We start from the raw sequence: 17500 nt of genomic DNA, 5'->3' as shown, positions 1-17500 counted from the left end.
TAATAAGGCCCGTTTAAGGTATCCTTATCGAGCTCTCTTCAGCCAATATTCGTCTATCTTATAACCGGAAGTTATTCTTCCAATTACACTTCCGGTTATAAGATAGACGAATATTGGCTGAAGAGAGCTCGATAAGGATACCTTAAACGGGCCTTATTATCGGGCTTGAAACCGACGGTACCAATGACCTGTCTCAACTAACAACTTTCTGTACACAAAATATAAGTACGCTCTTAAAATTTGGATTTTCCTTTTAATTGAGCACTCTGCTGGAATTCTTTTTCCAAAAAACTAATCATTATATATATATATATATATATATGCAAATATGACACTCGCGCAGTATAGCTAACAGCCGAGAAATTAAAGCTGTATTACTATTTTCAAATCAATAAATATCTATTATGTTATCATTAGAAGATTTTAAGTTAAACAAAATCAAATATAAAAAAGACGGTTAAAAGAATCGTTTTGGCATCGGAAAATAGGCATCATTTTTTTCGATTCCGATATTCCGTAATTTGTTGATTTTTCTGATTGCCGATTCTGATTAATCGTCCCAACTCTAATATATATATATATATATATATATATATATATATATATATATATATATATATATACTAGCAAAAGTACCTGTCGTTGACTGGGTTCAAAAACAGCCTACAGAAAATGTACTCTGATTTATGAAAGTATGATAGGTTATGAAAAGGAAGGGTTGTAAAGAGATAGCTTCGAATTTGGGGGTATCAAAACCAAAGCAAAATATGATGAAAGTAAAAATAAAATAAATAAACCCTATAATTTATTATACCATGCCTGTTCACACTGAAACACTTATCACAATATTCTGTGGATCTATATTAAAAAACCTTGTTAAACTTTGTGACATATTTCCATTCTATAGAGTTCAGGCGCGAACGAACACTCCATAATTTTATTATACCATATTTCTTCAAACTGAAACAGAATTATCAAAGTATACTTACGCGGATAGATATGAAAAGTCTTTATTAAAGTTTGTGCCTATTTCCATTCTATGGAGGCCAGGCGTGAATGCAGACCTCACAATTTTATTATACCATCCCTATTTAAGTTAAAACATACTTATCAAAGTATTATTATGTACATCTATATCAAAAACACTTGTAAACGTTTTTTTTTTAATTCTTAAATTCTCTATTTCCATACTTTGTGGACCAGGCGCGAACCTAGACCCCACAATTTTAATGAACCACCGTTCTGCCAGATCAAACATACCCATTCCTGTGTCTCGATACATCTTCTATCATTATATGTGATCAGTTTTCTATAATAGTCAACCATATAGGAGCTTATTGGTGACCATACATACATACAGACGTTCAGCTTTATGTTATAAGATATTAACCAAAGAAGTTTAACGAGCTTAATACAATAGTGCTCAATACTGAAGTAGAGCAAGGTATACTTTTTATTTAAGCATTGATACGTTTGCAAACTTTGCTTTCATGTAAGCTGTATCGCCTGATGAGATCTCTCGTCGCAAGTAACTAATTGAGCAACATATTATTGCTTATGTAAAAACAAATAAAAAGTATATATATATATATATATATATATATATATATATATATATAAACTGTAGATATATATGTATATATATATATAAAGCTATGCATATATATATAAAACTATAGATATGTATATATATTACACTATGCATACATATATTAAATTATACATATCTACATTACATATATATATCATCCACATACAGTACTGTTTCGTTGTTTAACAACTCATCAGTGCGACTAGACATCCGTGGATCGAACCTACAACCGTAGCATTGACAGTCGACAGCTCTCACCATCGGACTACGAATCAGTGCTGTAAATATTTCTCCACGAGCGTGTATTAAATCCACACCCACCCGTCACAACAGTGCTCTAACCATCAGTTTATTTACAAACAAATTAATAGTGGGCTTCACCTTATAGCTTAAAAACGCGTTGGGTTAAAATATATTTACAAAGTGGTCAACCCAAATGGGGGGGGTTAATTGTCATATATATATATGTTTATCATGTAAAAAGAAATTTTGTGTGTGTTTGAGTTCGTTCCCTATGGACTCGAAAACAGCTGGACCGATTTTTATGAAATTTCACGCGAATGTACCTTATGTGCATGGCAGTGTTCTTAGATAGGTTTTGTACAGTGCAATGTATTGTGAACTAAATCACTGCAGAGAAGCATGTGAAACTTCTTCCCGGTGTACACGGGTCCTCAACTAGAGCAAGCAATAAAGCGATTTGATTGAAAATAGGCGATTTCACTGGTTTCAATGACAATAAATATATGAAAGTGTAAAAAATTCATCGATCATCATTCACCTCGGGCAACATCGGGTCACCATGCTAGTATATATATTTACAAAAACTATATATATATATATATATATATATATATATATATAGTTTTTTGTAAATATATATTTTAATTGAAGTATCCTAGTGTTCACATCAATTTAAAAAATTAACTTAAAATCGAGAAGGCAGAAAAAAAAACTCCACAGCAATAAATGAGCTTAAAACCAGCCTAAAATATCCATCTTTTAGCATCTCTAATCGCAAACTATCCACCTTTTAGTATCTCTAATCTTAATTGTTGTTGCTAGGTTATACAACGTAACATTTAGTCCATATACCCTGAGTCTTTTTTAGTGATCATCAAGAGCTCATTAATATTCACCTTTCTAGTTTATCCAAATGAGAAATCGTTCTGCGAATTGAAATATGATGAGAAAACGGTACAAATGACTGTGCAAAAGCACCAAAACACCGGCAGTCTTCATGATGCTCCTAAATCTGGTCGTCCTAGATTTACTTCTTACAAGGAAGACAATGCTATCACAATCCGCAGCCTCAGAAACATGTGAACGACTCCCCAAATCCAACAGCGGTGTAATCTTGTTAAAAAGTGCTCTCTTACTACAGTTAAGAACAGATTGAAGGAATTTAATTTGCGAGACTGTGGTGAAGATACAAGCCAATAATTTCTGTGAAGAACAGAAAGCGCCACCTGGACTTTGTTAGATGCAATGAAGATCATGACTCTTCATATTGGTTGGAAGTGATTTTTAGTGACAAAAGCAGTGATGATAGGGAGCACGTCCGTTGAAGGAATGACGAAGAATTTAATCCTAGGTGCAGAGTTTCAACGCTGCAAGGTGGTGGAGGTTCAGTATTGGTGTGGGGCATTATTAGTGCCAATGGTCCAGGGCATATAGTTCGCTTGTAAGGTCAAATTAATTCGACCAAATACATTAATATGCTGTATGAGGATTTTCTACCCTACTTTGGCCTGAATTTGGATGATAATCTCATCTTCATGCAGGATAATGCTCACACTCACACAGCTGGCAATATCAAGAGGTTCCTGGAAGAGCATGATATTCCGTGTTTGGATTGACCTGCAAAATCTCCACACTTCAATCCTATCGAAAACGTATATCATTACACCAAGCAACAGCTACGCAATGATAAAGTTTCAAATCTGGAAAAACTTTGGACAAAAATTAAAGAGAAGTGAAATGCCCTTTCACCGGAGATTGCTGCAGACTAATTCAAGAGAAGGTTCCAAAATTTGCAAGCTGTCAAATTGCAGAAGGGTTATGCTACTAAATAATAACTAGTTCATTGTGTGAAGTTTCTTTTTGCCTTCTCGGTTTGACTTTTTTTTTTTAATTAACGTGAACACTAGGATACTTCAATTAAAATTCAAATATGGACAGGTAAAATTATAGAGGAATAAAAGACGAATCAAAAGAGGTATAGGTTGTTTAAACGGTTACATTCAATTTAGTTTTTGCGGTTTTTGAAAACATGACAAGTGTTAACTTTCTTTTTGGCGCCACTGTATACACAGGGTGACCCCCAAAAAAACAAAAGCTAAATGGTGGCCAGCTAAAACATATGCTGTAGAACGGAGAAAAAAGGCCAAAGACCCTAGTGTTTTGATGTGATTTTTTGAATATAATAAACTAGTTATGACCAAAGTTTCATTTCATTTGGACAAAACACTAAGAAACTGGCCTAATTAGAGTTAGCCGTTTCTTTTTTTTTTTTTTTTTTTTGGTCACCCTGTATATACAAGTTAGAAAAGCATTTCATCCAAGGCATGAAAATTGTTAAACAAAATGTTTTTACTATAAGCTTTAAAAATAAAGGTACAAGATTCAATTTGAAGTTTATTTATCTTCAAAGTGCACTTTTATAAATTTTACAAAGTAAGGTATAAAAATTTAATTTAAATTGAATCAAAAAATTACCTTGGATTTATTTTATGTAATGTACATTTTGTTGCAATTTAAAAACATTATCTTTCATCTAGCAATTAATGATATAGATATAAAATTTTCAATGATTTTTTTTTTACTTTGTAAAATTTATAAAAGTGCACTTTGGACATAAATAAATTTCAAATTGAATATTGTACCTTTATTCTTAAAGCCTATAGTAAAAACCTTTTGTTTAACAACTTTCATTCGATGAAATGCTTTTCTAACTTGTATCTTATCCTTTTAAGATTATATTTTAAAACTCTCCTTCTCTCTATTTCAGTTTGTATTTCTCCTCACAACACAACTCATTTTTGCAAGCCCCTCTTTGCATTATTACAGGTCTGAATATTCTCTCTGTTTCAGTTAGTATTTCTCCTCACACCACAACACATTTTTGCAACCCCCTCTTTGTATTATTACAGGTCTGAATATTCTCTCTGTTTCAGTTTGTATTTCTCCTCACACCACAACTCATTTTGCAACCCCCTCTTTGTATTATTACAGGTATGATTATTCTCTCTGCTTCAGTTTGTATTTCTCCTCACACCACAACTCAGTTTTTGCCACCCCCTCTTTGTAATACAGGTCTGAATAATGAGAAAATCTGAATTTTCTTAACAAAAACTTTAAAATAACTTTTTTTAGATTAAATTTTTAAAAAACTTCTTTCAGTATAGAAAATCTTTAAAATTTAATAAGGAACATATTTCATATAGGTTTCATTAACAAATATTCGATACATAATGAGAAAAATAGAGATGAAAATTTCAAAAAGAGTGTATAACTGGTTACGGTCAATAGTAGTCCTCGCCAGTGAAAATCTTTGTTATTGTTATTCTATTATTATTATTATTTAAAACATTTTGTGTCCTTCTCTTTCACGCAAAATATATAGATATATACATATTTTGCATATGAATTATAATATATCTGATATTTCCCCAAAACCTCTGGCCTTAATGGAGAGGAGACTAAAACTTGCTGCAATGATTTTAAATTATCTAAAAGAACAGCAAGGGGAGACTTGATTCCAAATATTTCTCATATGTTATATCTCCCCTTTTTGGTTTTCATACATAAAGTAAATTTCACAGTGTATAAAGATTATTAGATACCAGAGGTATTCATAATCATCCCCTATTTCCAAAAGAGGGGAGATATGACATATGAGAAATATTTGGAATCAAGTCTCCCTTTTCTGTTATTTCAGATCATTTGAAACCATAGCAGCAAGTTTTAGTCTCCCTTCCATCAAGGCCAGAGATTTTGTGGAAACACACACACACACACACACATATATATATATAAAGCTGAATGTGTGTGTGTGTATGTGTGTATGTGTGTGCACGAATAGGCTCCTATATGGTTGACTATTATAAAAAGCTGATTACATATAATGATAGAAGATGTATCGAGGATCAGGAATGGGTATGTTTGATCTGGCAGAACGGTGGTTCATAAAAATTATGGGGTCTGCGTTTGCACCTGGCCCCCAAAGTATGGAAATAAAAAAATTTAAAAAACGTTTACAACGGTTTTTGATATAGATGTACATAATAATACTTTGATAAGTATGTTTCAACTTAAATAGGGATGGTATAATAAAATTGTGGGGTCTGCGTTCGCGCCTGTACTTCATGGAAATATGGCACAAACTTTAATAAAGACTTTCCGTATCTATTTGTATAAGTATACTTTGATAATTCTGTTTCAGTTTGAAGAAATATGGTATAATAAAATTATTGGGTGTTTATTCGCACCTGACCTCCATAGAATGTAAATATATCACAAAGTTTAACAAGGTTTTTAAAAGGGGTGAGGGTCCACAATAACATCTTAACTTTAATCTTAATTCACGTTAGTTTTTATTTATTTTTTTGAGTGAATCATATTGTGTCGAATAAATTCACCTCATAAATTCATGTTCTTATTAAAGTGAAAGCCCAAAAAATTCGGAACTTTAGACAATTCTCAACACAAATTTGGATAACTTTGTTTTTTTCCTTCTCCACTTGCATGTGGCATTCTTTCGAAAATAGATAAATAATAAAAAATAAGGATGTTACTTGTTATCGTGTCAAAAGAAGGAAAAATCCTGCTCACGGGATTATGTGTCTTTATAAAAACATTTACATAACCTTTTTATTTTTATTTATATATCTGTTTAATCTTTTTTTTTGTTAGTGTACTAGAAGGAATTCAGTTGATTACAACCCTTTCTGCATGTTCTTTACATTACAATAGTATAATCCTGAATCCGACAGCGCAATACTACACCGTTCAATACTGTAAAACTGAAACGAAGCTGTTCTGCTTGAAAAGGGCGCCATTTTCTTATTCATATTTATATCGATTCTTTGCTTTAAAAAACTAAAGTAATTACGTGTTTACTTTTTTAATATCCCATTTTGCTTTTTCGGATTATTTTACTAAAGTAAGTAAAGCTTCATTATTTTTCAAAACTGTTTTTGTTTCTTTGTTTTTCGATATTTCGTTGGTATTATTTAGTAAGAGTGTCTAGCAGAAAAGCCAACAAACGACTACCCGAAAAAATAAGTATACATGAAATAAATGTTACCATAGTCAATAAAAGTTTAGTTCATGTTTTCTTTTTGTTTTGAAATAGTTTTTAATGCTCTTTACTTGAAATAATTTCAGCGAACCGAAATTAAAACAAAATTTGAGGCGATAACTACTTAAATGAATTTTTATATAAACTACACATGCCATAATCGAATATTCCTCAAGCACAAAATAACGGAAAACATTAAAATATGTCCATAAATATTCCTTATGTTGACGGAACTCTCTTAAATTGTTAACACAGAATGCTCAGGTGCCCCTCCTTCAAATTGAAAACGGGGCTCTCCATTTGAAAGTCGCTGCCATTTTGATTTTTTTTAAACCTGTTCGTGAATTAAAAATAAAATTTTTTACAAACTATTTAAAAATACAAACCAATGAACTTTACTACCATAAAAGTAACTTTTATTGACTATGGTAACATTTATTTCTTGTATATTTATATTATTATACATATAACATTTTCTCTTTGTAAGGAAACATCATTTTGTTGGTCACTCTTGGCTACGAATGGAAACAAAGTTGATATAAAAAAATATATTTTCGCGAAAATTATCTTTACTTTCATCATATTTTGCTTAGGGTAAAACTTTTGAGTATCAAAACCTATCTCTTTCCAACCCCCTCCTTTTCATAACCTATCATACTTTCATCAATCACAGTCCATTTTCTGTAGGCTGTTTTTGAACCCAGTGAAGGACGGGTACATCTGCTAGTATATATATATATATATATATATATATATATATATATATATATATATATATATATATTCGTATTCCTTGTCTGGAATGTATATATATATATATAGTTATTTCTATATATAGTATGATACTTGGAAAAATATACAATTAAGAGATCACCTTATTTGCATATGACATTAAGAAAAATTGATTTTACTAAATAGCGGTATCTTAGTTAATGTTTTTAGCGAGAGAATTATTTTAAGTATTCTATTTAAATTGTTATTTAATAAATTTTAAACAACAATTATATTGATAATATATTTAATTTAATTTATTTTTGAATTAATATTTCGAACAGTGACGTTTTTTAAAAAAACTTTTTAGAGTTATTTGCCCCTAGATCCTATCCATAAAAAATAAACGTTCACCAAATATCAGTTGGTAATTTCATTAAGTTTCTAGTTGGAAAATAATTCCGTGTAGATGCAAAAATGTTTGGCTTTTATTTATTTATTTTTTTAAATATTCAAAAAAAACACTTAGGAAAAAACTAAAAAGATTTCATTTGTTTGTTTTATTCCTTAAACGTTTAATACCTAAAAAAAATTAAGATCACCCCCCCCTCCACAAATTCCACAATTTACATTTTTTCCCCTTTTTTCGTGTTAATTTCATCGTTTACAAACTTAATTTTCTAATTAAAAATGTAACTTTATACGATATAACCTAGCAGCGTTTAACCCCTAAAAAAATGGAGATCTACTTTTTTTCAGCCTAATACATTTAAACAACCTTTATAAATATTATGAGAGAAGAAATTTTGAAAAATAAAAATAGCATGTTAGAGTGGGGGATCACTTTTCTATATAAATTTAACGTAAAATGAGCACCCACGTTTTGGCCACCAGGCGTTCAACGAGACCTGTCACCTCTGGCATTTTTTCAAGTTTGGCAATTGAAGGGGAGGACAAAATCTGACAAATACAATTTTTTTTTCAGGGGGGGATTTACATTGGAAACATAAAATAATGATAAATTTAATTATTTTTTATGAGATCATTCTAACAATTTAATAAACAAAACAAACCCTAAAATATGACAAATTCAATCTTTTTCTGAGGGGGGGGGGTTACATTAGAAACATAAAACGACAAATAAAAAGCAAATCGAAAAGCCTCCCCCTTAAAAAAAGTAAATTGAAAATTTCCTTTATTTACAAAAAAAAAAGCCAGTAAAAAAGTGCCCTTACAAAAAATAAAGGTAAATGTGTAGTTTATCGGCGTAAATTATTTGACAGACAAAAAAATTATAAAAACCATTTATTTTTATATAAAACATTATTAGATCCAAAGGTTGAAATAAAACAAAAAAAAATTCATTTTTATGTTTTTTTTTATCATTTTTATTAGACTTAATGTGCACGCCTTACACGTTTAAAATTTGTCCTTTTTTAGGTTTGACAGATTGGCTTTTTTAAGGCCAAATTTGGCCTTTTTTACATTACAAAAAAAATATGGCGGCCAAAACATAATTCATGAAAAAGCTTAAAAAGGCCAATTTGCCAAACCTTTGAAAGGCCAAATTTTAAAATCAATATAGCGGCCTCGAATAATACATATAAATGATAAAAAAATAATAAAAATGAAATTTTTTTCTGGTTTTATTTCAGCTTTTGGGTCTAACAATGTGTTTTATATAAAAATAAATAGTTCTTATATTTTTTTTTGTCTGGCAAATAATTTACGCTGCTAAACTACATATTTACCAAAATAAAAAAAAATAAACGCATTCATTAATGTTTATAAACGTTATTTTTTTTTAGGTTCACAAAATCGTGAGATTTGTTAGGACAGTGATCCCTTCTGCCGAAATATCTGGTGGAGAAGTATCAGATACTTCTTTTCTTTGGGCGATTACATTTACATGTTTTTATCTCTTCTTTTATTTTTGAAATTGTTGAGGGGGTATCCACATTACCCATGATGAAAACTTCATGTCAACCCAGGCAACATCGGGTACCCATGCTAGTATATATATATATATATATATATATATATATATATATATATATATATATATATATATGCAGATGCAATGGACGCAAAGCCTCACATTGCAGACCAAAAGGACCTTGCAGTGGCTATGTAAAAGCAAAGAGGACTCAAGCGGAGGATGAAATTTACGTAAGTACGTTATGGTAAAAATCTGAGATTAGGATGTTAGACTTCAACTTGACAGTGGTTCTGATTTATCCATAATAAACCACCATACTCGGTGCAACATTGGAAAACCAATCAGAACCAAGAATGTTGCTCGTTTAGGAACTGGAGAAAGAATAAGATTCGAAGGTGAGGTTACTGCTAATGTAACGTTGGAGGAAAGACACTGAAAATCAAGATGTTTGTGTTAAGAAACACTAATAACCTTTTTGGTATGGACTGGATTTGAACTCTGGGACTCGCCCATTAGTGATTTTTGTCCAAAAGTGGATGACCTTACAGCCGAAGCTGAAAAACTAAAGAAAGATCTGAAAGAGTCGTTCCCCAATGTTTTTTTTTTTTGGATAATAATGTCACCCCAGTCTTCAAAAAGAGTTTGCTTCTATGCAAAAGGTCGACAAAGAATTGGACAAACTCATCAAAACAGGAATTTTGACTACAGTCAACTACAGTGAGTGGGCCGCCCACACCATTTATGTAAAGAAAAAATCTAAGGATATCAGAGTCGGTGCAAACTTCTCAACTGGGTTGAATGCAGCACTAATAGATCATCATTACCTGCTGCCCAGCCCTGAGGAAATGTTTACTAAACTAAATGTAGGGAAAATATTCTCAAAAATAGATTTGAGTGAAGCGTACTTACAAATTCTCATTGAAGAAGAAAGCTCAAAACTTTTGTGTATTTCCACTCACAAGGAATTATTTAAATTCAATAAGTTAGCTTTTAAAATCAAAGTTGCATCAGCTATCTTTCGATAGATAATCGATATAATGGATTTTTCCATTGAATACTTAGACGATATTCTCATAAAAAGCGAAACTATAGAGCAATATAGAAACAGGTTTTTCAGGTATTCGAAAGAATAAATGAGTACGGTTTCACCTCAATAAAATAAATTGAATTTTTCCTCAATAAAATAAAGAACTTAGGACAGATAATAGACAAAAGTAGATGACCCAATCCAGAAAGGTCCATAGGAATAAAAAATATGTCTGAACCACACAATATAGTAACACTGCAAAGTTTTTTAGGCTTAGCGAACTACCACCAATCCTTCATTCTCAATATGCACACATTATGCGCACCTTTAAACGAGCTACTTAGGAAGAACAAGGTTTGGAACTGAACTGTGGAATGCAAGATGGCATTCAAAAAGTTGAAGGAGGTGTTCACATCAGAACTATTCCTGACTTACTACAACCCAGATTTAGATATTATCGTCGCAAGTGACGTGAGCGCTTATGAAATCAGCACATGTATCCTGCATACAATGCCAGATAAATCTACGAAACCTATATCATGCATGTTGAGAACGCTTCTATCTCTGGAAAGAAATTATTCCCAGATAGAGAAAGACTCCTTAAGAATCATTTTCGCTGTAACAAGATTCCACAGATATCTGTATGGACGGCACTTCAAACTACAAACGGATCACAAGCCACTAATCTCTATCTTTGGCTCAAAGAAAGGATTGCCTAAACATATGGTAAACACACTCCAAAGATGGGAACAACCCCATTGAATTACGACTTTGATATGGAGCTCTTTCTGTTAAAGAACGTTGGAGACACAGACGGCCTGTCCTGGTTAATACTAAGGATTGGTGAACCACTAGAAAACTCGGTGTTTGCATCACTACAATCAGAGAGAGATTACAGTTCGATCCTATTCAACACTATGAAAGAACTCCCTGTCACGCTAGACGATATAAGGAAAGAAGCCAAACGCGACGACTTTATAAGAGGAACTAAGGAAAACCTGTAGACTGGTGAAGAAGTAGCAGAGGTTTTCTTAACATGTAACCAGGTATTATTATATAGGTATAGAGTGGTTGTTCCAGCGATCCTCCAAAAGAAAATCTTAAAGGATTTTCACACATGACACCTTGGCGCTACCAGAATGAAAAGTTTAATGAGTTCATACGTGTACTGGAAAAACATGGGCAAGGATATTAAAGAAAAGGTGAAAGCATGCAGGGGATGTGCACTAGCTGCTAAAGCGCCACCAGTTCAATTTAACCTATGACTCAAAACGAAATACCCGACGGTCACAGATACACATGGACTATGCAGGACCACAATGGATAGTATTATCTCATAGTAGTGGACAGTTTCTCCAAGTGGAAAGCCCGACTATTGACTTCACTATAGAACCTCTTCGTGAGTTATTTGCATGGTTTGGAGTTATCAGCTGCTTCGTGTCGGATAATGTTTACATCTGGGAACTTGAAAGAGTTCATGGAGGACTTCCAACAAGTGGACCACATCACAGCTGACATGCTACGCCATGTCAAACAGCCAGGCCAAAAGGTTCATAGACACCTTGAAGAGTACTTTAAAAATGGTAAAGGACGCTCCATCTGAAAAAGTTTTGCAACAATTTCCTCAGGAGTACCGCATGACTCCTAATGAGAATACACCATACCAGATGTCTCTGGTGGAAGTGATGTTCACCAGGAAAATATGGTCAGCCTTTGACTAATTATAGCTAAAATAGGTAAAACCTGCAAAGACAACTCTTCCCACGAAAAAAAAGAAAACATGCCGGAAGAAAAAATATTCTTCCAGATGAACAAGGATGATAAAACTTTCTGGGAACAGGGAACGATCAAGAACAGTATCAGCCATGTAGTCTACATGGTGGAAGGACCACATGTCATGCATAAGAAATACTTGAACGCACTTCGAACGAGTCAAGTAAAAATCCGCCAGAAGAAGGAGAAATGTTGGACCTACTGCATGACGCATTTGACCTGGAACACCCTTAAATAAGTACTGAAATACGTCATTCCACTAGAAAAAGGAAACTGAGGGAACCCTTGGTTTTCATATGCAAAGTAAATTTCACAGTGCATAAAGTTTTTTGATGCTGGAGATATTCATAATTGTAACCTATTTCCAAAAGAGTGAGATATAACATATGAGAAATATTTGGAATCAAGTCTCCCCTTGCTGTTGTTTCAGATCATTTGAAACCATAGCAGCAAGTTTAAGTCTTCCCTCCATCAATGCCAAAGGTTTTGGGGAAATATCAGATATTTTGTAATTCATATGCAAAACTAGGAAAACAAATGACTATGATTGATACATTTTATGGCTGTAAAAAACCCTAATTACTAGCATTGAATATATAATACGGTTTCACATCCACATGTTTGGACACTTTTTATTAAAAAAATCGATAAATTGTTTAGTTGGAAAAGTATTAGACTGAAACATCGAGTGTGCGGTTTCAATTATAACCCTCAGAATATTTTTAATAAAATTATTTGAAATCAAAGAATATATTTTCTTTTCTTTTTAATACTAAACGTAGATTCCATGAACAAAGCTTCTTTCTAAGAACTGCAAATCTGTGGAACTCTCTTTCGTTCACCTACTTTCCAGCTGACTACAATATGGCCGTCTTCAAGTCCAATGTAAACAAGTTCCGTATGAGCCGTTCCCCTTAAGTAATCCAATTTACCAAATTTACACTTCTAACGATTACTATGATATTGTCCTTTTTGACTAGTGTACACTCTTTAACCCTTATCCTCGAGTGGCCCCTGTGCCTAGATAAATGGTGATTCCTTTGTAAAAATAAATATAATAAAATATGGGTTAAAATGTTTTGTTGCGCACACACATACACACATACACATATATATATATATATATATATATATATATATATATATATATATATATATATATATATATATATATATATAAAGGATAGAGAATCTATATAAAATCTAAAAGTGTATTCTCATATCAACTTTACTGAAGAATATAACTGAAGGATTTCCAGATCTCTAAGAGCATGCCTAAGCCTAACCCCAACCCTAAGCCTGCTTTGTAGGCATAATCCCATTAAAACTTCAACGATATTCTATTTTTACGAAATTTCAACCATATGTATAAAATTTTTCTGAGGAAAACAATGGAAGTTTTCCTAAATCTCTAAATGCATTCCTTCTGTACAGAGGCCATAGGGGCTGAACTTCCTTTAAAACTTCGAATATATCTGATTTAGATCATATATATAAAGGGGGCAATGTCTCAGACTTAAACATCGAGTATGCGGTTTCGATTCTACCCTTTCCACTCGTTTTTTTTTTTTTTTTGCAATAAAATCGTATGAGAGCAAAAATAAATAATATATTTTACTTCTTTTTAATATAATGAAATGTAAGTGAAAAATTTTGGCACACTTAGTACGTAATACAGCTCTGTCTTTCATGTCCCCCCCCTTTTATTGCTAAATGTATAAAGAAAAACACATCTATACATGTCTGCCCTAAAACACAGAGACATACTAAGAAATGAATCATAAATATAAGCGTATTCATGAGTATAATAATTTGCATGTGAAAATAATGGATGTAGTTCTGGGTCTCTAGTTAACGGAGCTAAGGACACCTTTATAACATATTATGCAAACTACTCTATAAGCCTTAGTTTTAAGAGCTTTAATATGTATCAGAATAGCTCAGTGGGTAAAGTATCTAACTGATAGCGTCTAGTTTGCTCTTAAAGTAAACTCTCCTGAATATGATGTTGTATATGGTGCTATCCAACACTCTAAACAGGGCGACGCCAGGTAACCCTTTGCTAGTAGTGATAAAGAAGAAAAAAAAACATATTTTGTCGTCCCAGCAGTTCACAAGTTGAAGAGCAAAGAGACAAAATAAACAAAGCAAATACACGAAAATTGCCAGAGAACTGAAAGGAATGCAGAAAGAACATGAAGAAAACCATTATTATCACAAATAATTGTAAGAGAAGTAGGAACAGTCCCCCTTACCAAAAAAAAAAAAGATAATAGGAAAAACTGGAATCAAAGGGAAGATTTAGACCATACAGCAAACAACATTAACGAAAACAGGCGAAGTATTGGGATAACCAATAAACGCTTATTAGCTAAAAGGGAAAAAGGAAAAGAATCCACGCAAGCTTAAAGGAACTAAAATTATAAAACATCTCATAAACTGCCCCCCCCCAAAGAAAAATCACACAATCAGATGGCACCACAGTATATTTAGTCATCTTTTGGCATCTAGAACTTTCTGTCAACATGTTTCCTACTGTTCAATGTCCTTGCAGCAGAACTTTGGTGTTTTGGATACAAAGAAGTCCATGAGGGTTTGGCACAAGTCTGCTTCATTAGTGGAGGATTCCCTTCGAAACTGATTATCCAGCAAGTGGAAGAGATCGTAATCGGATGGCGCAAGGTCAGATGAATATGGTGGATGGTACAAAGTTTCCCATGCAAGATGCTATAACCGCTTGATCCCTTGGTAGTAGTTCATAATGAACCGTTTGATGACTTAGCGTCAGTCACAAAGCATAATCTTGCATAGGTGCATAAGCGGTCTTAAGGTGCAGATGACAGCTTCCTGAGGCGACAACCAATGTCTGAAACACTTCGGAACTTTGTACAGAATTCCTCATTATTATTATCATTATCATTATTATTATTATCATTATCATCATTATTATTATTATTATCATTATTATTATTATCATTATTATTATCATTATTACCATTATTATTATCATCATTATCATCATTATTATTATTATTATTATCATTATTATTATCATTATCATCATTATTATTATCATCATTATCATTATTATTATTATTATTACTATCATTATTATTATTATCATTATTATCATTACTATTATTATTATCATTATCATTATTATCATCATTATTATTATTATCATTATTATCATCATCATTATTATTATTATCATCATTATCATATTATCATTATTATTATCATTATCATTATTATCATTATTATTATTATCATTATTATCATTATCATTATTATTATTATTATTATTATTATTATTATTATCATTGTTATCATTATTATTATTTTTCTTTTGATAGTAGTGCTGCCCCACCACTGTTAATAATGAAAAAAATGTTTGAATTATTAAGAAAGAAATTGCTCTTTCTTCTATAAAAAGAAATGCTTGTCATTGTGACTAAATCAGGGCTCTACATTGCGAGTGAAACAATCGCATTTGCGAGTGATTTTTCAAAGTGGCCACTAGAAATAATGAAATGATTATCTTTTGGCGATTGTATTTCTTTCACTGACAATCTTCCAAAGCTCACTACTGAGTGAAAAATATCTTTTCAACTTTTTATTTTTTTATAAAACGAACAAAGTTAAATTATTTAAATAATAAAAATTTAATAGAACAATATACTCCATTTTTAACAAAGGCTGTTTAAAAAATATCTGAAGAAATTAGAATGTTTAGACCTTCGAGTATCAACATAAAATTTATTGCATATTTAGAATTACACTTATTAAAAAAATCTTTATAATGTACATACTCGTCACAGAACGAAGATGTCATATTCTAAAAATCATGTGGATTTGGCTAGTAACTTTTCTATTTGGCTATTAAACGAAAATATTTAGTTGTCAAAGGTCAACTAAAGATAAATTTGTCCATAGAGTCCTGTAAATATTCTTTAAATAAATAAAACGAATTTGAATCTTCTTTATTTATTTAAAATTGTTGCAATTTAATTCTTAAAAAAATATATATATATTTTTTTTCTGTCTTCTTACAGTAAGTGCTTGTTGTGTTAAATATTAAAATCAATAATAAAAAAAAGCACTTCTGCAATTTTTTTTTTTTTTTTTTTTTTTGCTCACGTTCACCTCAAACAAGGCACATCGCCGTTTGAACGCAAGGGGTTACCATTTGGGACCATATCTAGGAAAGATTAACAAGATGTTGGTTTACGTTACATTTAATCTTCTGCATATCAGTACAGTCAGGGAAGCAGGTAGCAGGAAGGGAATTCCAAAGTCTAGCTGTTCGAGGGAAAGAAACTATAAGAGTAGAAAGCTTTCTGGCATTTAGGTACCTCAACAGTGAAGAGATGAGATTTTGTGCTAAATGGGTTTGTTGGGGATGTGTACATCGAGGGGGCACAAGTGCAACGAGTTCATCAGAGCACATTCCATTAAAATACTTGTAAAACATGTTCAGAGGTGCAACATTGCGGCAAGAGACAAGGGTTGAAGTTTAGTTGACCTATTAGATTGAAGACTCTTTTTTGGACTCCATCCAAGAAGGAAAGACTAGAGGTACATGCATCAGACCAGATGTGGCAATAATCCTTCATACATAAGCGAATGGTGGCTTTGTAGAGGTACAGAATACTCTCAGATCTTTTAACACGATAGAGGGAACCCACCTTCTTTGCAACAATCTTCACAATGTCCTCAAGGTATTTGTTTCGGTTCATATTGCCCATGAATGTTAGGCTGAGGAGTTTGAAAGAAAAATTCTCAGGTAGGGTGTTATTTTTCATGGCTATCAGAGGGAAGACTTCTTGTATTTGTTAAAGAAGAGCAGCTTAGTCTTACTAGCATTAAATGTTACCATCCATTTATGGTCCCATTCCACTACGATGTCGAGGTCATTTTCTAAAGATTCTGCTATGAACCATACTTTTTTCTTTTTTTTTTTTTTGCAATACGATTTTCAAATTAAATTCAAGTTTTTTGTTAAGATGGAACTACAGAAAAGCTAACAAAGCTCCCTCTTTCGCATATTACGAAATTCGTTTGTAAATATTAATGATATCATTTTACTACGGTCGATAGACTGCAAAAGTACCAAAACGAACGTATTTCTTGAAAATTTCACAGCTTTACTTGACT

At 32.0% G+C, this 17500-nt stretch overlaps 1 protein-coding gene across 4 annotated transcripts in view; it reads right to left on the bottom strand.

The window, feature by feature from the left end:
- Positions 1-17500, bottom strand: part of LOC145268349 (uncharacterized) — a 344873-nt gene that overhangs the window by 64185 nt on the left and 263188 nt on the right. The window lies entirely within an intron of this gene.

The sequence above is a fragment of the Euprymna scolopes genome, chromosome 43 (assembly GCF_053919585.1).
Source record: "Euprymna scolopes isolate OS-2025 chromosome 43, ASM5391958v1, whole genome shotgun sequence".
Classification (NCBI taxonomy): domain Eukaryota; kingdom Metazoa; phylum Mollusca; class Cephalopoda; order Sepiida; family Sepiolidae; genus Euprymna; species Euprymna scolopes.
Note: the sequence above shows the minus strand (reverse complement) of the source record. Positions and strands in the feature narration are given on the sequence as shown.